Source organism: Meriones unguiculatus, chromosome 3 (genome assembly GCF_030254825.1).
Source record: "Meriones unguiculatus strain TT.TT164.6M chromosome 3, Bangor_MerUng_6.1, whole genome shotgun sequence".
Lineage (NCBI taxonomy): Eukaryota > Metazoa > Chordata > Mammalia > Rodentia > Muridae > Meriones > Meriones unguiculatus.
Window position 1 is genome coordinate 155,861,874 of NC_083351.1, and position 19,500 is coordinate 155,881,373.

Below are 19,500 nucleotides of genomic sequence, written 5' to 3' on the forward strand. Positions count from 1 at the left end.
TGGAAAGGCAGCTGTAAGGCATATATTTAAAATAATTTAAAAGTTCTAAATTATGGCTTTTGTAAAACAAACACCAATATATCAATGATGTCTTTAAAATGTGGCTGCTTTTAAAGTGAACTTGAAAACCAAAGATAATAAATTAATTTTTGTGATACTTACCAGCAATAATTATGTTAAAATTCTTAAAATGCTAACATTAATTTTGTGCTCAGAAATATTTTAGAAATAATACAGATATATTGAAAATTATGGCCTAAACAATTATTCTTTCTTGTCTTTGACACTTATACATACATACATACATACGTCATTTCAGAAATAACTGTAAGCTTAATTTGATTCTGATGATTAATGATGAATATGATATTTGAGAAAGGAAGCAGATGTTAATAATTTTTAAATATATTAATATACTGATAATAGCTTTTGCAAATTAATTTATTGTCAACATTTTCACTTAGAATATAATTTTTACTTTTTTTAAATGAAGAAATCGTAATTGATGGTTCCTCTTAGCCACCTATCTAAGATATCAAAAAACAAGTTTCAATACTATTGCATGAAATGTAAGTGAAAGAATGTTAACTTTATCATTTTGCTTCCTTGTGGTTAACGTTGAATGTTTGCTCTTAAACCAATTTGTTGTATTGTGTTGGAACTTCGTATAAAGATCTTTCTCCCGCTGTTTCTTACCTTGCTTTTCTCTTCCTTTTCTTTCCAAGTAAAATCAGCCCTTGATGTGCTCACTGTCATTCATTATGTCCTCTCACTCTCCCACCTATGTGCTGTATCAGTGCCGGTTCAAATCATACAACCATGCTTTTATGGCTGAGATCCTCCATAACCGTAGGCACACTGCTGACTCATAGTTTAACATACGACAACATGAACACATTCTGTTTCTTATTGGAAGGCTTGTTATATACATACATATATGTGTGTGTTAATATATATTGAGAATATGCTATTCTCAATATGTTATTCTCAGTATATATGATTCACTAGGCAATGTCCAGATATTCTGATTTGTTTTCTTGTTTTGCTTTTAGTTGAAACAATCATGGGCATTTTCCCCATATTCCTACATTAGCTCACAGAACTAAATATTAATAGAAAGAAACTGTTGTCAGCTGAGAGTGTGAAGTAGAGGTAAAATCAAAACAGCAAAAATGTATCATTCTTATACTATTTGTGTAGAAAATGCTTAGCTTTTCATTTTTCTATCCAAAATAGCAATTATTTCATTACAGTTTCCTCCATCCACCAAAGTAAATTATAGAATATAAAACAGTATTTCTGTTGTCTGTGTGGCTGTCAACCCCTTCATGCATGTAAGGAAAAGAAATTTTCTTTGCTTTACTGATTACTAGGTTATTGTTTCAGGACCCAGAACTAAAACACAGAGTGACATGAAAAGTTATAGGGTTTTATAAGTTGTAGAGGCATTCATAATTAAATAAAACCTCAAATAAATAGATAAATCTCTTTTATTTATTTTATTTCATGTGTATGGGTGTTTTGTCTGCATTGCTTATCTGTGCCCCACATTGCTTATCTGTGCCTAGACAGAGGCTGTAAGAGCGAGACTATCTGGTTCCCTGGAACTGAAACTACATACAGAATGTTGTGAAACAGCATGTGGGTGTTTGGAATTGTACCCAAGTCTCCTAGAATAGTAACCAGTGCTTTTAACCACTGGGCATTTTCCCCAGCACCAAACCTTCTCTCTCTCTTTTTTAAGTATGCTGACTTGATGCAGAAATAAATAATGTACAAGAGTATGATTTCATAAGAAGTCCTATGTTAGTATAACCCGTTGGATAATTACTGCTTGATTTTTTTCTCCCTGTTCTTACTTCTTCTGAACTAATGATTTTTATTCACATATCTGTATAGAGAATATATATGGTATATGGCAAGACTAATTGTAATATAAGATTTTTGGTTAGCTGATTTTACTTATCAAGAGTCTAATCTTTCTGTGCTTACAAGGAGGAAATGAGATTGAGGAATTTAACCTGAGCTTAGAGAAAGACACAAGAAAGCTCTGTTCTAAGCCTCATGAGATTGTGTCTATAGGTGAGCAATGACTGAGAAAGGAAGGTGCTGCACCCGAAATGTTTACCATTTGAAGACCTGTGTTAACGTCTTTTATTTTGTGTGTTTTTTAATGTTTTTATTATTTATTACAATTTATCACTTTGTATCCCAGCTGTAGCCCCCTCCCTCATCTCTTCGCAGTCCCACCCTCCTCCCTTTCCCCTCTATTTCCTTCCCCTAGTCCACTAACAGGGGAGGTCCTCCTCCTTTTCTATCTGACCCCAGCCTACCAGGGTCTCATCAGGACTGTCTGGATCCTCTTTCTCTGTGGCCTATTTAGGCTACTCACCAGGAGAAGGTAATCAAAGAGCCTCTGCTTGAGTCCATTTCAGAGACAGCCCCGGTTCCCTTCCTGGGGAATCCCATGGAGACTGAGCTGCCCATGGCAGCTGGGTAGGGGGTTCAGAAGGGAGTCCAGGTCCTCTCCATGCGTGGTCCTTGGTTGATCCATCATCTCTTATTAAAAGATGGTTAACCCATACCGGGTTGAATTACACAGGTATTTTACAACGTGTACCCATTACCTTTTCTACCTAAAATTGTATAATGTCAATAATTTCGTAAGCTCTTGATTTTCATAAGTGGCAGTATCATAGTATTGCAAAAGTACTGGAGAAGTGAGTACTTCCCAGCATGTAGGCAGAGATGGGGATGTCAATTCTGCTCCCCAATTCTTAGTCTCATTCAGGAGTTCAAGGTAAGAGTTTGAGTTAGTTGCAACAGGAATGTACAAACAACTTGATTCATTCCATTTGTGAGTAAAATAGATTCCACAAATGTGGTACAGAACTCAAGAGTCTATAGCACCAATGATGGGCCAGAATGCTGTGATTTTTCCAAGTTATTATATAAGAGAAAGGTGATCCCTTAATCTACATATGATTGTAAAATACCTATAAGTCAGGGCCAACTGCTTTGAGCCTGTCCATCTATTATCATGATATAGGAATCTTCCTCTGTGAGTATTCATGTAAGAGGATGGCACTGACTAGGGTATTTTTAAAGAAGAAGAATGTACTTTACATCATTCTCAAAGTTAGGATATTCAATAATAGGGTGCTGGCATCTGATAGGAATTTCTTGTTGTATACTTAAGTGACAGAATGTCGAAGGAGGAAAAGCAATGAGCATTGATTGAGGAGGGGCAGAGGAAGCCCTACATGAATGAAGTGCTTAGTGAATGTGTATTTTGACTTGAGCGCAACCATGCCAAGGACTCTAAGGTTAATCGACTGATGAGAATGAAGTTGGTGAAGCCTGAGTTAGAGTGCTTACGGCTGATTGATCAGAGTGTGCAAAGATTCTGCACTGTACAACTGTGGCTTCAGATGTTTATCCCTGAGAAGGAATTATTTATAGCCTATGGAAGAAAACCAAACTCCACGCTGAATTTAATAAACCTGCTGATATTCTAGTTTCCTGTAGGAGTGTTATAGTACGCCAACTGATACCAGTTTCACCATTCTCTTTGTATCCATTTATATGTCTTTCCTTTCTTCAGTCTCTGGCTACTCCAAGTCAAGGTTCCTGAACCCAAGCTTTGAATTTACCCACTTATGCACTCAGACATGGCTTAACCTGCTCTTACACACATATTTTTTTTCTATAACAGGATTGATCCATTTTTGAAAAACAGTCATCATAGTTTTGTAAATCACTAAAGAATCTACTTTCCAACATTTTTATATTGTGGACTAGGTTTTCACATTGTGAATTTTGGAAGAAGCACATAAAAAATAATCAGAGGAAAATGCAACATACAACCACATATGTATACATATCTATATGAACATGTATACTTCCTATGTACCCCATGGTATTAGAAGATGCATTGCAAAATCATTTACTTCTAAACAAACTTTCTAAAATTTTTATTAATTACACTTAATTCACTTTGTATCCCCCTGTGAACCCTTCTCTCCTACCCTCTCAGTCTCACCCTCCTTCCCCCTTCTCCACAAATGCCCCTCCCCAAGTCCACTGATAGGGGAGGTCCTCTTCTTCCTTTTGATCCTAGTCTATCAGGTCTCATCAAGAGTGGATGCATTGTCTTCCTCTGTGGACAGGTAAGGCTGCTCCCCCCTCAGAGGGAGGTGATCAAAGAGAAGGACAATCAGTTCATGTCGAGACACTTCCTGTTCCCGTTACTATGGAACCCACTTGGACACTGAACTGCCATGGGCTAGACAAACTTTTAAAAGAGTAGCTAGATATAATCAAATGATTAATTTGCATTTTATATCACTACTTATAATTTCCTTGTCATGGGAGGAAAAAGTTGCTAACTTATGAAGGACTGATGGGTGTGCTCTTAGTGTTAAGGGAACCTCAATTCTTCTCTATACTAGAACTGTTTCCATAGATCACCATCTTCCGATTTACAATTTAAAAAGTAAAAGATAATAGGAGATGGGCATGGTGTTACACACTTGTAATCCCAGTACTTGGGGAGGCAGAGGCAGGCAGATCTCTGTGAGTTCAAGGCCAGCCTGGTCTGTGAGTCTAGGACAGCCAAGGCTACACAGAAGAAATGTTGGAAAGTAGAGTCTTTAGGGATATATAAAACTTTCTTCAAAAATGGATCAATGCAATTATAAAACATACATGTAGGAGTAGGTTAAGCCGTCTCTGATGGTATAAATGTGTAAAACCATAATAATCATAATAACAATAACAATAATAATAACAATAATAATAATATAGGTTTCATTTCTTCCTCTTGATGGTGTAAAAAAAAAAGAAATACCTAATGATGTGAATGCACTTTTCTCTTTTTCTTTTCCCTGATTTTTAAAAATGTATTCTTCATAAATTACATCCTGACCATAGATTCTCCCCTTCCACTCCTCACAGTCTCTCCTCCTCTACCTTCCTCCTTCCCCAGATCTACTCCTCATCAATTTCCTTTTTGAAAAGGGTAGGCCTCTTAGGGATATAAACCAAACTTGGCATAACAAATTACAATAAGAAAAGGCACAAACCCTCCTATCAATGCTGAATGAGGCAACCCAGTAAGAAGAAAAGAGTCCCAAGAACAGGCAAAAGTGACAGAGACAACCCCACTCCCATTCTTAGGAGTCCATCAAAACACCAAGACTCCAACCATAACATATATGCAGGAGAACTAACCCTGACCTATACAGGCTTCCTCATTGTTGCTTAAGTCTCTTTGAGCCCCGATGAGTCAAGGTTAGTTGATTCTGTGGGCCCTGCTCTGTGGTGTCCTCAACTCCTCTGGCTCCTACAATCATTTCTCCCCCTCTTCCACGGGGTTCCTGAGCTTCAGTCTTTGGCTGTGGCTTTGTACATATGCTCCCATCAGTTGCTGGATGAAGTCTCTCTAATAATGACTGCGCTGGGCTCCAGTCATGAGTATAACAGCATCATTAGGAATATTCCATTGACCTTTAAAAACTTATTAACTTACCACACACTTTTCCTACTTTCTCTTCTCTGGTGTGGACTGTCTTATTACCAGTGCTTCTCACTCAGTACTTTCTTATGTGATTCTCTCCAGAGATCAATAGAAACTGCTCCAAACTCATGCTGGAGTTCTTACTTCTGGCTAATGAAGATGTCTGTAAATAACAGAATGCCATTTTGGCTCTTTCTACCCTGATATTTAGGAGAAAACTAGATACTGTTGGCTGTCGGGTACCCAATATTGGAATTTTTGAATCATCTATTTCAGCAATGAAAACTGGCTACATTTTGCTATTTCTAAATAGACCCTCATTATCAGCAATAATAAAGTCCAGCTAATAGACAAAAAAACCAAGCTAGCCTTTTCTAAAAAAAATAATAAGTGGATTCTCTCTATCCAAATGACTTCATAGCACATAGCCATGAGTAGAATTTTCATAAAAATGTAAATTGCCTATATTGATTGCTCATATTCATACTCTTCCCCTGTTTTTTTTTTGTAATCTTCCATCCTAAGAGTCTCAAAATTATTGTTAGCTGGAGATAAACACTTAGAATACTCATTTTCCTCTTTGAAACCCAGCACATTTCTATTAAAATTACCATTAAAAGATCACTTTTGGAAGAAAATTCTGTACTTTATTTACCATGTTAAAAGTGTTTACTTGAGAGTTCATCAATCTGCTTAGCTACTGCATTAAATTCTTATAAAAGCAAACTGAAATCCAACACAGCCCAAAACTGAACCAAAGACATTATCCATTAGAAAGCTCAAAGCTCAACGTCATTAGCCATTAGGAAAATGCAAATCAAAACGACCCTAAGATTTCACCTTACACCCATCAGAATGGCCAAGATGAAAAACACAAATGACAACACATGTTGGAGAGGTTGTGGAGAAAGGGGAACCCTCCTCCATTGCTGGTGGGAATGTAAACTGGTACAACCACTTTGGAAGTCAATCTGGCGCTTTCTCAGACAATTAGGAATAGCGCTTCCTCAAGACCCAGCTATACCACTGCTAGGCATATACCCAAAATTTGCTCAAGTACACAATAAGGACATTTGCTCAACCATGTTTGTAGCAGCTTTATTTGTAATAGCCAGAACCTGGAAACAACCCAGATGCCATCAACGGAGGAATGGATACAGAAATTGTGGTATTTTTACACAATGGAATACTACTCAGCAATCAAAAAGGAGGAAATCATGAAATTTGCAGGCAAATGGTGGGATCTAGAAAAGATCATTCTGAGTGAAGTATCCCAAAAGGAGAAAGACAAACATGGAATATACTCGCTTATATAGACCTAAAAGATAGGATAAACATAATGAAATCTATACACCTAAAGAAGATAATCAAGAAAGCAGGGGTATGATGATCTATCCTCATTTAGAAAGACAAATGGGATATGCATTGAATGTATGACAGGAGTTTACCACAGAAAGCATCTGAAAGACTCTACCTAGTAGTGCTCCAAAATAGATACTAAGACTCACAACCAAACCCTCGGCAGAGTGCAGGGAATCATATGAAAGAAGGGGAGTTTGATGTGGAAAGGATAGGAGCTCCACAAGGACCAAACATATCTGGGCACAGGGTCTTTTCTGAGATGGACACTCAACCAAAGTCCATGAAAGGATAAAACCTAGAACCTCTGCTCGGATGTGACCCGTGATAACTCAGTAATCAATTGGTTTCCCATAGTAAGGGGAACAAGGACTATTTCTAACAGGAACTCAATGACTGGCTCTTTGACCTCCCCACCTCCCAAGGGAGGAGCAGTACTGTTAGGCCACAGAGGAGGACTTTGCAGCCAGTCCTGAAAATACCTGACAAAAGGGAGTCATATGAAAGGGGAGGAGGTCCTCTCCTATTAGTGGACTTGGAAAGGGGCAGGGAGGAGATGAGGGAGGGAGGGTGGGATTGAGGAGGGAATGAGGGATACAGCTGGGATACAGAATTAACAAAATGTAACTAATTAGAAAAATAAAATTATGGAGAAAAAAAAAAGCGCCAACCAATTGCTAAGGGTTTTCACTCTGATTAAATATTTTTCTTTGCCTTTCTTCCACACTTAACCTGTTTTAGAAAAAAAAAAAAAGTCTCCAGCCCTTACCTCTGCTTTCTTGTGGTTGTGGAAAACTACCTAATTTAAGATCATGTGCTCCGTAAATACACTCTCTAGGAAGTGTCTTGTTTTTCTAATGTTTTTCTCTAAACAAATAGAATAGCTGTAGCCACACAGGTTAAGCATAGTAACATAGTAAAGAAAAAAAGGGGGGGGGGATTTAGACATTGAAGAGGAAGGAGTCAGAAAAAAAATGAACAAACAAACAAACAAACAAAAAAGACAACAAAAAAGAAAGAAAAAAAACATAATGAAATCTATACACCTAAAAAAGATAATCAATTGAGCGGACATGGGGTAAGATGATCAATCCTCGTTTAGAAAGACAGATGGGATGTGCATTGAACGTATGACAGGAGTCTACTGAGCGCATCTGAAAGACTTTAACTAGCAGTGTTTTCAAAGCAAAGACTCATGACCAAACCTTTGGCAGAGTACAGGGAATCATAAGAAAGAAGGGGAGTTAGTCTGATGGGGAAAGGATAGGAGCTCCACAAGGACCAAATATATCTGGGCACAGGGTCTTTTCTGAGACTGACATTCAACCAAGGACCATGTATGGATATAACCTAGAACCTCCACTCAGATGTAGCCTGTGGTAGCTCAGTAACCAATTGGTTTCCCAAAGTGAGGGGAACAGGGACTATTTCTAACAGGAACTCAATGACTGGCTCTTTGACCTCCCCACCCCACAAGGGAGGAGCAGTCCTGTTAGGCCACAGAGGAGGGCTTTGCAGCCAGTCCTGAAGATACCTGATAAAACAGGATCAGATGAATGGGGAGGAGGTCCCCCCCATCAGTGGACTTGGAAAGGGGCATGGTGGAGATGAGGGAGGGAGGGAGGGAGGGACTGGGAGGGAATGAGGGATCGGGACACGGCTGGGATACAGAGTTAATAAAATGTAACTGATAAAAAAAAATAAAAAAATAAAAAAAGAACTTTACAACCCAAAAAAAAAAGAGAAAGAAAGAAAAATAAAAACCTTCTGCTTAGCCTAAACCCCTTAACGACAATGATAACGTGATAATATTAAGTAAATCAACAGCAACTGCTGTAAGTATCTTTACTAAAACAATAACTGTCCACAGTTAAAGTGTGATAGAATTAGAGAATTACTGATAATGTGAAACAGCAGCATGATGACAAAGTGTGATATTCTCATTTTGAACACCTCTGTGGTATATTTTCTAATTTGTGATTTTATTTAAGAAGCAGAGTATCTTATTCTAATGAATTACTATAAAGATACAGAATCAAGGAAATTTTCCATGATGCTGAATATTCACCACAGAAAAATGATTAAATTATTTAGAGTAGATAAGACTGTCTCACTTCTAAAACTTAATTTTTGTGTCAATTACTGTCTTACCATAAATATTACAGTTTCACTTGTAAATTATATGTTCACAAAAATAAATGCCGTTTAGAAAGAGTCAATATGTTAGGTTATTTTATCACTAAGAATAAGAATTTAAATGCTGCTGCTGCTGAAATATTCTTTCTCACATTATTCTAATCACACTTTTCTTGCCCCTAGACTCACCTCACTTGCCCAACTGCACACACTCTATCCCCTTCTATAATACAAAGAATGATACAAACAGCAACAACAATAAAAAATATCAGAATAATAAGCTTGTTCCTGTAAAGCTGAGAACACAGCACATGAAGACCTTGAATACAGCATAGGAATCAGAGAAAAACCTTAAGCATCAATGATACATTAAGCCTTTAATATTACCAATTACTTAAATCTAAAAGAAGTATAGGAGTGCATTGTGTCACACTTGTCATAATTAGTTTACAACTCACGGTTTTATGTGCCTGCTGTCAATAAATGTACACTGAAACTCATTCTTTGGGGGTAGACTACCATTCAGTTCTGTCCTTTGGGGGTGCTAACTTTTGTGGAAAATTGGAGCATTTGTTTAAAAACGCAGTAAGAGCATGTCTAGGCTTTGGGCTTCTGTTTTCCTAGCGTATAATTCCTAATATGTCCTCTTTAGGAGAATAGGGAAACGGAAGCGAAGTTTACTCTGTCCAGCCCATGAACTGCATCAAGCAGGTCCTGTGGTAGTGTGTTCGACCTCCTCGGGACACGTAAAGCTCTCAGTAAGGGTGGCTATCTGCAACGAGAGCTTAAATATCACTTAGTAGCTATCACGGTTTAATGAGCTTGGAGAAATCAGTGAAATAAGTCAGAACTGAAAAAAATTTTAGAAAAGTATATGACTTGATGCTTAAAGAAGGAAGATATCCACAAACAGAGAGGAGGTCCAGAGAGTACTACAGAAAGTGGGCCACTTTTCACAGAAAAAAAAAAAAAAAAAAACACACCAAGAGAAGTGCGGTAAATAGCTTGAGTTTGGCCTAACGAACTGAATTTTCAAGTATGAACAGTCCGTAGGCAGGAACCATAAGAAAATCTGTAGACTTTCTCCATCATGGCGGCTAATGGTAACTTTCTTTCCTGTCCTATATTTTGAAAAGCATCACGTGGGACTCTGCGTTATTTTATTGTTGTTATTGTTTCATTGTTGTTAGTGTTGTCATTAATAATACTCTTCAAAATTAATTTATTTGGATTTGAGAATTATGGGAAGAACTCCTCTATACTTTTCTTATCAAGAAAGATTTGTGTGTGAAGTCTTATTTCCACAAAACACTTCTAAGGTGTTTGGAATATTAGTAATACTGAAAATGTGAACTAGAAAATATTGAGGCTCCAGTTTTCTGACCCTCTATGTGGTACGTGTAAGAAGGCAGTTCAGAAGAGAAAATAGTTCCCTGTTCCCTAGGATCTAAAGTGTTTCCATGACAACCTACTTCTCACTTTCCAAGACCCCTCACAATGCCACACTATCAAGATCCCTGGAGGTCTCAGAAGTACCACTGTGAGTGCCAGCATTTTCTAACAGGACAAATTGCTTTGCTCTGTGACCAATAGGATTAAATGGTCATAACATTTATTGAAATATTATCTGCGACTCGGATGAATCTTCAACTTCAAAGTCACTGATTCTTTGGTAAATATCACGGAGACCTTCTGGTTAGATAGAATACAATTTGAAAACACTCTCATGGAGCTTGTGAATTTGCCCTGGAGATGCTGCAAAATCAGATCTGGTGTTCTATAACTAGTGGATTGTTAGATAAGGGGATGTCATTGGAATGCCTTCTTAAAGAATGAAGCATTTTAGATAGATTACTTCCTAGGGCTAACAACGAAAGAGGGAACAGAAAAGGTGAGACAGCAGAAGAGAAAGGAGATGATGAGATAGGATAGGACAGGGGAAATTTTGGCAACATGGAAAGGCAAAGGAGGCTCTCACTCCAAAATCATACTTAACTACATAATTTTAAATGTTGTTAAAAAATAAAAGTTAATGTGATTTTTAGTTAAGGACTCATCCCTTTCACCAGAAAATTTTAGGAACTCTCAAAACCTTTGGTTTGCAGTAATCTACAATCTACCTTCTAGATACTAATATCTTGAAGCCCACACTCATTTTCTGGGCATGACTTACTTTCTTTCAAAGTGTCATCAGTCCTTAGCTCCACAGAAAATTTGTATTAGAAATGTCTCTTAATACATGTCTTAGAGAATCCCACTTAAGTGTTCTAAGTTTATTTTTTTGAGTGTCCACCACACACAATTAAAATTTAAGAAAAAATCTTTAATAAACTGATTCTTTCTTAGACAATACAACGTGCATACTATAGTTGTGTCTTGCTTTTTTTTTAATTCCCCTTTCTTTTTGTTAACATTTATGCTTCAGTCTATATTAAAGTGTTTTTATTAGTCCCCAACTCTTCCTCATTCTGGCTTTCTGTGATATGCTATTCTGTCTCAAAAGGATAAATCTATATATGCCCTGAGCTAAGGTCCCTGAAAATGAGAACTCCTCAGCCTTTGGTAGGAAACAGAGTGGCCTCTTTACCTGTCTGCCTATTGAAGGCTAGTGTCAGGGAAGTCTAGAATAGAGGAGATTTCAAGAACCAGGAAGGAAACAAGGCTACAGGACAGATGTACTCAATGTAAAAGGATAAAAGAAAAGTGGGAGAGATTGAAAATGGAAAATATTGTTGCTGCTGTGTCCTTCAGCCTGTCACTGGTGACCACCCTCCAAAGCAATATTGATGAGATATTAGGGAATCAATGAGCACCTGAAAGAAGAGTAGATGTAAACAAAGACACATGTTTTGAGAGCTTTAGTAGAAAACTAAAAATATAACTACGGAGCGGGACATGATAGTACATGTCTAAAAGCCCAAACTAGAAGTCGAGGCAAAGGTATTATATATTTAAGTCATTTTCCTGTCATCTAAGTAAAACCTGTCTCAAAAAGAAAAAAAAAAAGAATATTTTTTTCTATATAGAATAGCTTTGATGTCTAGAATATACAAACAGCTGCTGATAATATGAAAAATATCCCATGCACAAAAAAAAAGATGGTAAATCAAAATAATGTAACTGATAGATCTCTTCCTTCAGTAGAGAGAGAGAGCACTCAAGTAGGTACTTTAGAATCTTCAGAAGTGGAGTTGAAGAGATAAAAGCTGGATGAAGAGAAAGTGGAGGTGTTAAGGAGGAAAAAAAAAAAGGAAACATGTATGCATTTTAAATGGGATGTGAGGTCAAGATTTAGAAAAAATAGTTTGCTTTTCACAACTGTGCCATGCATTTGGGCAGAGTTGTCATGCTCCATGTCAGAATGCTGAGTCACTAGGATCCTGTCTGTCACTGTATCTCACACTTGTTGTAAATCAGCTTAATGATGCTATTCTTCCTCAATAAAGTACATTAACTGTGCTGCTGAGAGTGAGAAAAAGGCTCTTTTTTTGGATAAAAATATTCAGCCACCAAATCCCTAGTGTAACCAGTATTACTTACAAAAAAAAAATAGGGGCATGCCACAAAAGATTTAAATAACTCAAAATGAAATTTCTATACCTCTGGGCATCTCAGAAATCAAACAACAGAGGGTTCAATTATGTAATTCTGTGTAATGCAGAGTAGAGATTTAGTTCTTTAAGTTTGGAAACCACAGAGGAGTTCGTAGGAATTATTCACTGTGACTAACCTTTTTAAATGGTTATCCTCAGACAGTACAGAACGATTATACATGAATAAGGACAGAAGAAGCAAAACCATACATCTACTCCTGTAATTCTGGAAAAAGACAAATTTAGGCTGCACTAGAGGTATAGAGATGAGAGATGTATAAGAAGAAATTGGATGAGAAGCCTGCTTCAAAGTAATTCAGATCATATGTGGATGTAAATGGCTTTTAGAGGAATATATATAGATATATTAGATTTGGCTCTAGCATATTTTTCAGTTACTATAAACAATTCTAAAGACAACATGGAGTAGAACCTTCTGAGTTTGTCTTGGAACATGCTAAGCTTAATTTTTTTCCATCAAAATCTGAATAGACATGTTCTGTAAGAAATATGAGACTTGAGTTTGGTGGACACTCAGTTTTAGTGATGTATCAGTAGAGAATCTAATCAGCATTCTATTTCATGTTAGTTCATAGAGTTAAGGAAGATAATGGATGGAAGGAGTGTACATAAAGAAATTGAGCCTAAAATTAATATTTTGTAGTATATAAAGGTTTTATAAATAAAAAAAATCAGTAAAGGGAAGTAGACAAATATAAACTGTAAGGAAACAAGAACTACAGAGAAATCAAAAAGGCATCAAAGATATGATCTTATATGAGTAAGTAAGCAACTCAGGTATTACTGATCTGATAGAGCAAAGATTAAGAATTTTCCATTAGTCCGGGGGGCAGTGGGTCACTGGTTCCAAGGAGAATAAGTCTAAATGTGGAGTAACCAAAAACAACTGGGGTGGGATTGAGAAAGACAAAAAAAATCAAAGTGTGCCTGGTTGCTGTAGATGCTGCTTTTAAATAATTTTATTGTAAAAGGAAGATAGAGAGATATGTTAGTAAGTGGTTGAGTGTTAGATAAGTAAGAGAAAATAACCTGGTAGGTGGAGATAGGTCAATTTGAAATGAAAAATACTAACATTTGTAGTTGAGGCTGAAGAATTTTTTTTTCAGGTTGAGGGTGACGTAGAGGGTGAGAAGTGTGAGTGGTTTATCCTTGAATTCATGAGAGAGGGAAGAGTTCATTGAAAGTTTACAGAGCCAGGTCAGCTTGCAGATGGGGAGATAACATGACAGATGGGAAGTTTGTGATCTTTTCACTTGGCTGCAATTCTTTTTTCCTCTCCTCAGAGAAATAGGAATGTATATATTAACAGAAAGTGAGAATCATAATGGAGGATTTGGATTTTCACCCAAAGCATCAGTATATACTGCTTCATACACAGCACATATTTCATTATCAATGAAATCATCCTTCCACTGATTCTATCGTTTTGCAATCCATATATCAGGTCCTTATTTGCTTTATTTCCTTTCTGCATCCATAGTGTAGTGTTCTAATCTGCCAAAGTGCTGTCATTGTTCTAGACTTCTTAGGCTTCTGTCTCATGTGCTGGTAGGAAACAAACATTAGTTTAATTCAACTGTCTCCTACATGTGTAGTTATATTCCTGCTATTAAACAGTGTGAACAATAATTGACTAATCTTATTTTAAATTCATAAATGCACACTCTAACTGTTAACATAATATATAGAAGAAACCAAACTATTTGGGTTTCTAAGAAAACCATTTTTGAAATGTGGAGAATGAGTGATTACTCAGTCTTCACTCATCAATGGGACATCTCTATCATCCCCTCCAAGACCCAGAGAATATCATAGGAAAGAGAAATGTTAGGTTTGGTGGATGAGAAGAAGTCCTGTTAAATGCTGTCTCCTAGGAAGGCAATAGCTTATGAAATAATTAACAGACAAGAGCCATGGCTGCCCAAATAAGACATGCACACACCCCCAAACACACAAAAGGAGTCTACTTGAATTGAAGGAGGCCTGTAGGAGCTGAAAATAAGAAAAGTGAAGGTAATAGAATGGATATGTTCACAATACAATTGCATAAATATAGAAAATTGTCAGAAAATAAAAACAATAAAACGGGAATTTTGCTTTCTTAGCTTTTCAGAGTATTATTTTCCTCTTTTTAATGCATTAATATTATCTATTTTTTTTATTTAGGATGACATTGTCACATCATACTCCAACTGATTCATGCATTGATCTATAAAAAGAGAAACAGTCATTCTTTCTCCCACCAGCAACTTTGTATATCCTTGGGTAGCATCTACCATATTTTATTTCTTTATTTTGGCAAAATGGAGAAACTGTCTCATTTCTTTTTCCACATGTATAGTTGTTTCTAGTCTTTGTAAATTATCTTCTTTACTTCTTATCTTCTGTAACCATGTTTATTTTTTAAGATTTTTTTAACTTTTATTAATTTTACTCTATTCACTTTGTATCCCGCATAACCCCACCTCCTCCCCTCCTAATCCCACCTTTCCTCCTCCTTCTTCAGGCATGCCCCTCCCCAAGTCCACTGATAGGGGAGGTCCTCCTCTCCTTTCTTCTGATCTTAGTCTATCAGGTCTCATCAGGACTGGCTGCATTGTCATCTTCTGTGGCCTGGTAAGACTGTTCCCCCCTCAGAGGGAGATGATCAAAGAGCAGGCCAATCAGTTCATGTCAAAGACAGTCCCTCTTCCCATTACTGTATAACCCACTTGGACACTGAATTGCCATGGGCTACATCTGTGCAGCGGCTCTAGGTTATCTCCATGCATAGTACTTGGTTAGAGTATGAGTCTCTGGAAAGACCCCTGTGTTCAAATTTTCTTGTAACCCATATTTTACTGCTTCTATCCTTTTAGAACATACCCATTGTTTTGAATGAAACATTGACTTAGTAATTTTTCCTTTTGCTTTGTAAAATATCCTGACAAAAGCAAAGTAGGGAAGAAAGAGTATTGTGTATTATGGTCAAGGGTACAGGCCATCATGGTGAGGATAAGTAGGCAGAAGCTTGTAGTAGATGCTCATATCAAGTCCACAAACAGAAAGAAAAATCTGTGAATACATGATTTTTCCAGCTCCCATTCTTCATATATATAGTCCACTGTCTCAGCTAGAGAATGATATCTCCAGCATTTAAATGGTCCTCCCCATTCACAAACTCAGCAAGCCTCCTCACAGGAATGCCAGAGGCCTATCTCCCAAGTGATTTGAGACAATTAATACTAACCATCCCAAGCACTATTTCTTGTGTTGAAATTCACATCCCATTTTAAAACAAAAGTTTCTCTTTTAAAAATGCTTCAGAAGTATAACAAAACAAAACATACTAGGCTACCATATGTCAAGGTTTCAAAATGTATCATTATGTTCTACATACTTCTGACACAAATTATTGACTCCATGAAATTTCCCCAATTCCCTTGTACTGTTGCAACTATTCTTATTCATAAAATAATACTTAGGTTACTTAAACAATGAAACTAGGGTTGGCATTCTGTACTTGTCCCATGATGCCTGTCTATGGAAGCAAAACAGAAGAACCTACATAGTTAGAAAGTACATATCCTCATCACCGCACCTGATCTGCCAAATATTTCATGACATTAAAAGCATTATCATATTTTTAAAGTTAAAAGTTTTATATCTTTAATTTTTATATCGTACCTGAGATAACAATGCTTCATTTGAGAATTATTATGACAGCATAATATCACTAATTTCTAAATTATATTTTAATTATGCGTATATATTTTTGAAACTAGATGTCAGACAAATTGGAGAGAAAATACTTTTCAAATAAGTCCAATAGGCCACGATGCCCTAATTAGGTGACTTGCTAATATGTGATGTATAGACTCAAGTTAGTAGGTGAGGAGGTTGTTATATTCATACTGCTATACTCTCAATATCAGAACCAAGACAGTGAGAAACAGAAAGTAGATGATAATATATATTTGCCTGAAGGGGTGTGTTCGAATCACTCTGACGCTCATTGTACCTAGATTAGTCTGAGAGCAAGTACAGCTGGACATCCAGCAATGCATCTAGTTGTCCTGATAAAAGCCACTGGGACAACTGCAGTACTAAATTAGCAAGAAAAAAAATGTGAGAGTTGATAGTCTCAATCCATTTACTAGGACATTTGTGCATTTCTGTACTGTTAGTGTTGTTCAGATACGATTATGCTCGAACTGAGATTCAGAACTCCTTTAATTAGTCCTTAAATTGGGTTTTTCATTTTTTGTCTCCGAGGGATTGAAGCAGATGAAGCCTGTTTTTGCCATGCAAATAGCTAGGTAAAAGCCTATTTTGTGGTTCTAACCTATCCTTATGGGTTATCCCGTTTTATCACAGAACAGAAATATAGGGTCACACAGGTGAGACTGAGTCTGGCTGCAGTTCAAGCCTACTAGGTCAAGTTTATTGTTCTGATCCCAGTAGCTTTTATCACCATGAATGTAGGAGAGAGGTGAAGGGCAACATTCCTAAGTTTCCTCTACTCACTTTTGGAGGTAACATCGCTACCTATCAGCAGCACTTATATTTTACTAGATTCAACTTTCTGGTTCACTTAAACCTTTCACTGCCCCTTTCACCTGTACAGTTTAAGCTTTCACGTTACTGAAACGTTTAGTGGTTTCTTACAGTTATTCCCTCTTCTCTGACTGCAGTCTTCTTTTTATATGATTTCAGAATTCACTGATACTTCTGCCATCTATTTGCTCCATTTTCTTGATTGTTTCTTTGTTTTCCGCAGCCCCTGCAACTGTAGTTCTCAAGTCTGGCTGAGCATCCCTCTTAAGATAAACCATTATTAGCAGGCATACATATTTCCGGTCTGCATTCTCCTACTGCACATTGAACAGTTTTATTCTACTTTTTTTTAATATTGTACAGATTGACCTGATCAGATCTGCAAGATTCTGAAGTTGAGCAGGGGCTGCATTTACAATGGTGTGATTTAACAGAGCCGTATTTTTCCTCTCTTCTGCTGTGAAGATGATCACATCCTACCCTGGTATTGTCCTTTAATACTAGCCTATGGAATTAAAAGGAAACATAGGTGTCCACATAGACTAGAGAACTGGCAAACCCAGGCCATGCAATAAATAAGCACAGAGTTAGAAATGTAGCTGTGCTCTTGTTATCTACTGATGTTTAAGGCTGCTTGTCTCAATATAACCTATGAAAGTCTGACTAATATAAGATAAATAACTAGACATGGTGTAATCCTCAAATACACACACACACACACACACAAACACACACACACACACACCAAGACCAAATATAGTTAAATATACATGAAACCATGAAATTCAAAGAAAAAATCTTATTAAGGGTCAGAAATATTATTGCCTATACTATATAGCTAATATAAATATTAAAATCATATCTAGTAATTGAAAGATTACTTGTGCAATGAAATTCTGGCTATGAACAATCAGGTTTATACATAAAATATTTTTATGAAGTATAATTGGTAAACTCAAATGTATAAAATGCTATGATGAGTTCAGAAAATTAATTTTCTGTTTTCAGGAAAGATTAAAAATGAAAATTATACTTTTATATGTCTTGTACTTACATGTCAGAAAGTTTAGTAGATTACAATATCTAAACAGAAAACAAACTGAAAAGTGTTTTGAAAGAAAAAGCTTTGAAAAATTCATTCTTAGGTCAAAGACCAAATTATTAGCATAGTCATTAAAACAGACCTTAAAAGAAAAAGTACTAATCCTAAAACATGCCAGGCTGCCCTCTGTCAACCATCCTGAACAGATGATTTTACCACGTCTACTTCTTATATGGCTTCAGGCAAGCCTCTTAAGCAGAACCACCCAGAAAAAAAGAAGCACCATGAAAGTCAGACATAATAAAATGGCAGTTGATCTAAGGAGAAACATTAACATGTCTCAAAAAAAAATATAATTCTATGAAGTTTTAACTGACCAGCATTAAATCTGTGAAAACAATTTTCAACAGCTTTGTATTTTTTTCAAAGGATGGCTTTTATGTGTTTAAAGACATACGGTCGTTCAATATGGAAAATGGCTCTGGGATCCCAGTTTTTTATTAGAAGGAAAGGCAGGAGCATTCTTTTTACATGCTTCCAATGAAACTAGTTAAAAGGAAAGTCTTGTCTGAAGGTAAGTGTCTTAGTCTGCCGCTGCTGCCTTAATGAGTCTCCACAATCCCACAAACAAAATAAAACAACATACAAACAAAACCCTGTTCCCCTGACGCTTACAATCTTGCTAAACTTTTAAATATTTAATAATCCCTGATCCTTATGTTCAGGGGTGGCCTTGTAGATGTGTCTGCTGGGGTTGGGCTCCAAAACTCAGCATTTTGATTGGTTGTGCTTTTCTGTAATCTTCTCCACCTGTTGTAAATAGAATGTAGACCCCCTGCACAGATGTAGCCCATGGCAGTTCAGTATCCAAGTGGGTTCCATTGTGATAGGAACAGGGACTGTCTCTGACATGAACTGATTGGCCTGCTCTTTAATCACCTCCTCCTGAGGGGGAAGCAGCATTACCAGGCCACAGAAGAAGACAATGCAGCCACTCCTGATGAGACCTAATTGACTAGGATCAGAAGGAAGGAAAAGAAGACCTCCCCTATCAGTGATACCCCCAACAGTGAATGACATTTTCCTTTTCCTATACAGCCCCCAGCATTTGGTATCAGTTTTATTCATCTTTGCCATTCTGATGGGGTATTATAAAAATATCAAAAGTCATTATTTTGTGTCCTTTATTATTTTTTAATATTTAATACTTATTTTATGCATATGGGTGCTTTGCTTACATCTATATCTGTGCATATATGAAGTGCTTGCAAAGGCCAGAAGAGGGTATCAGATTG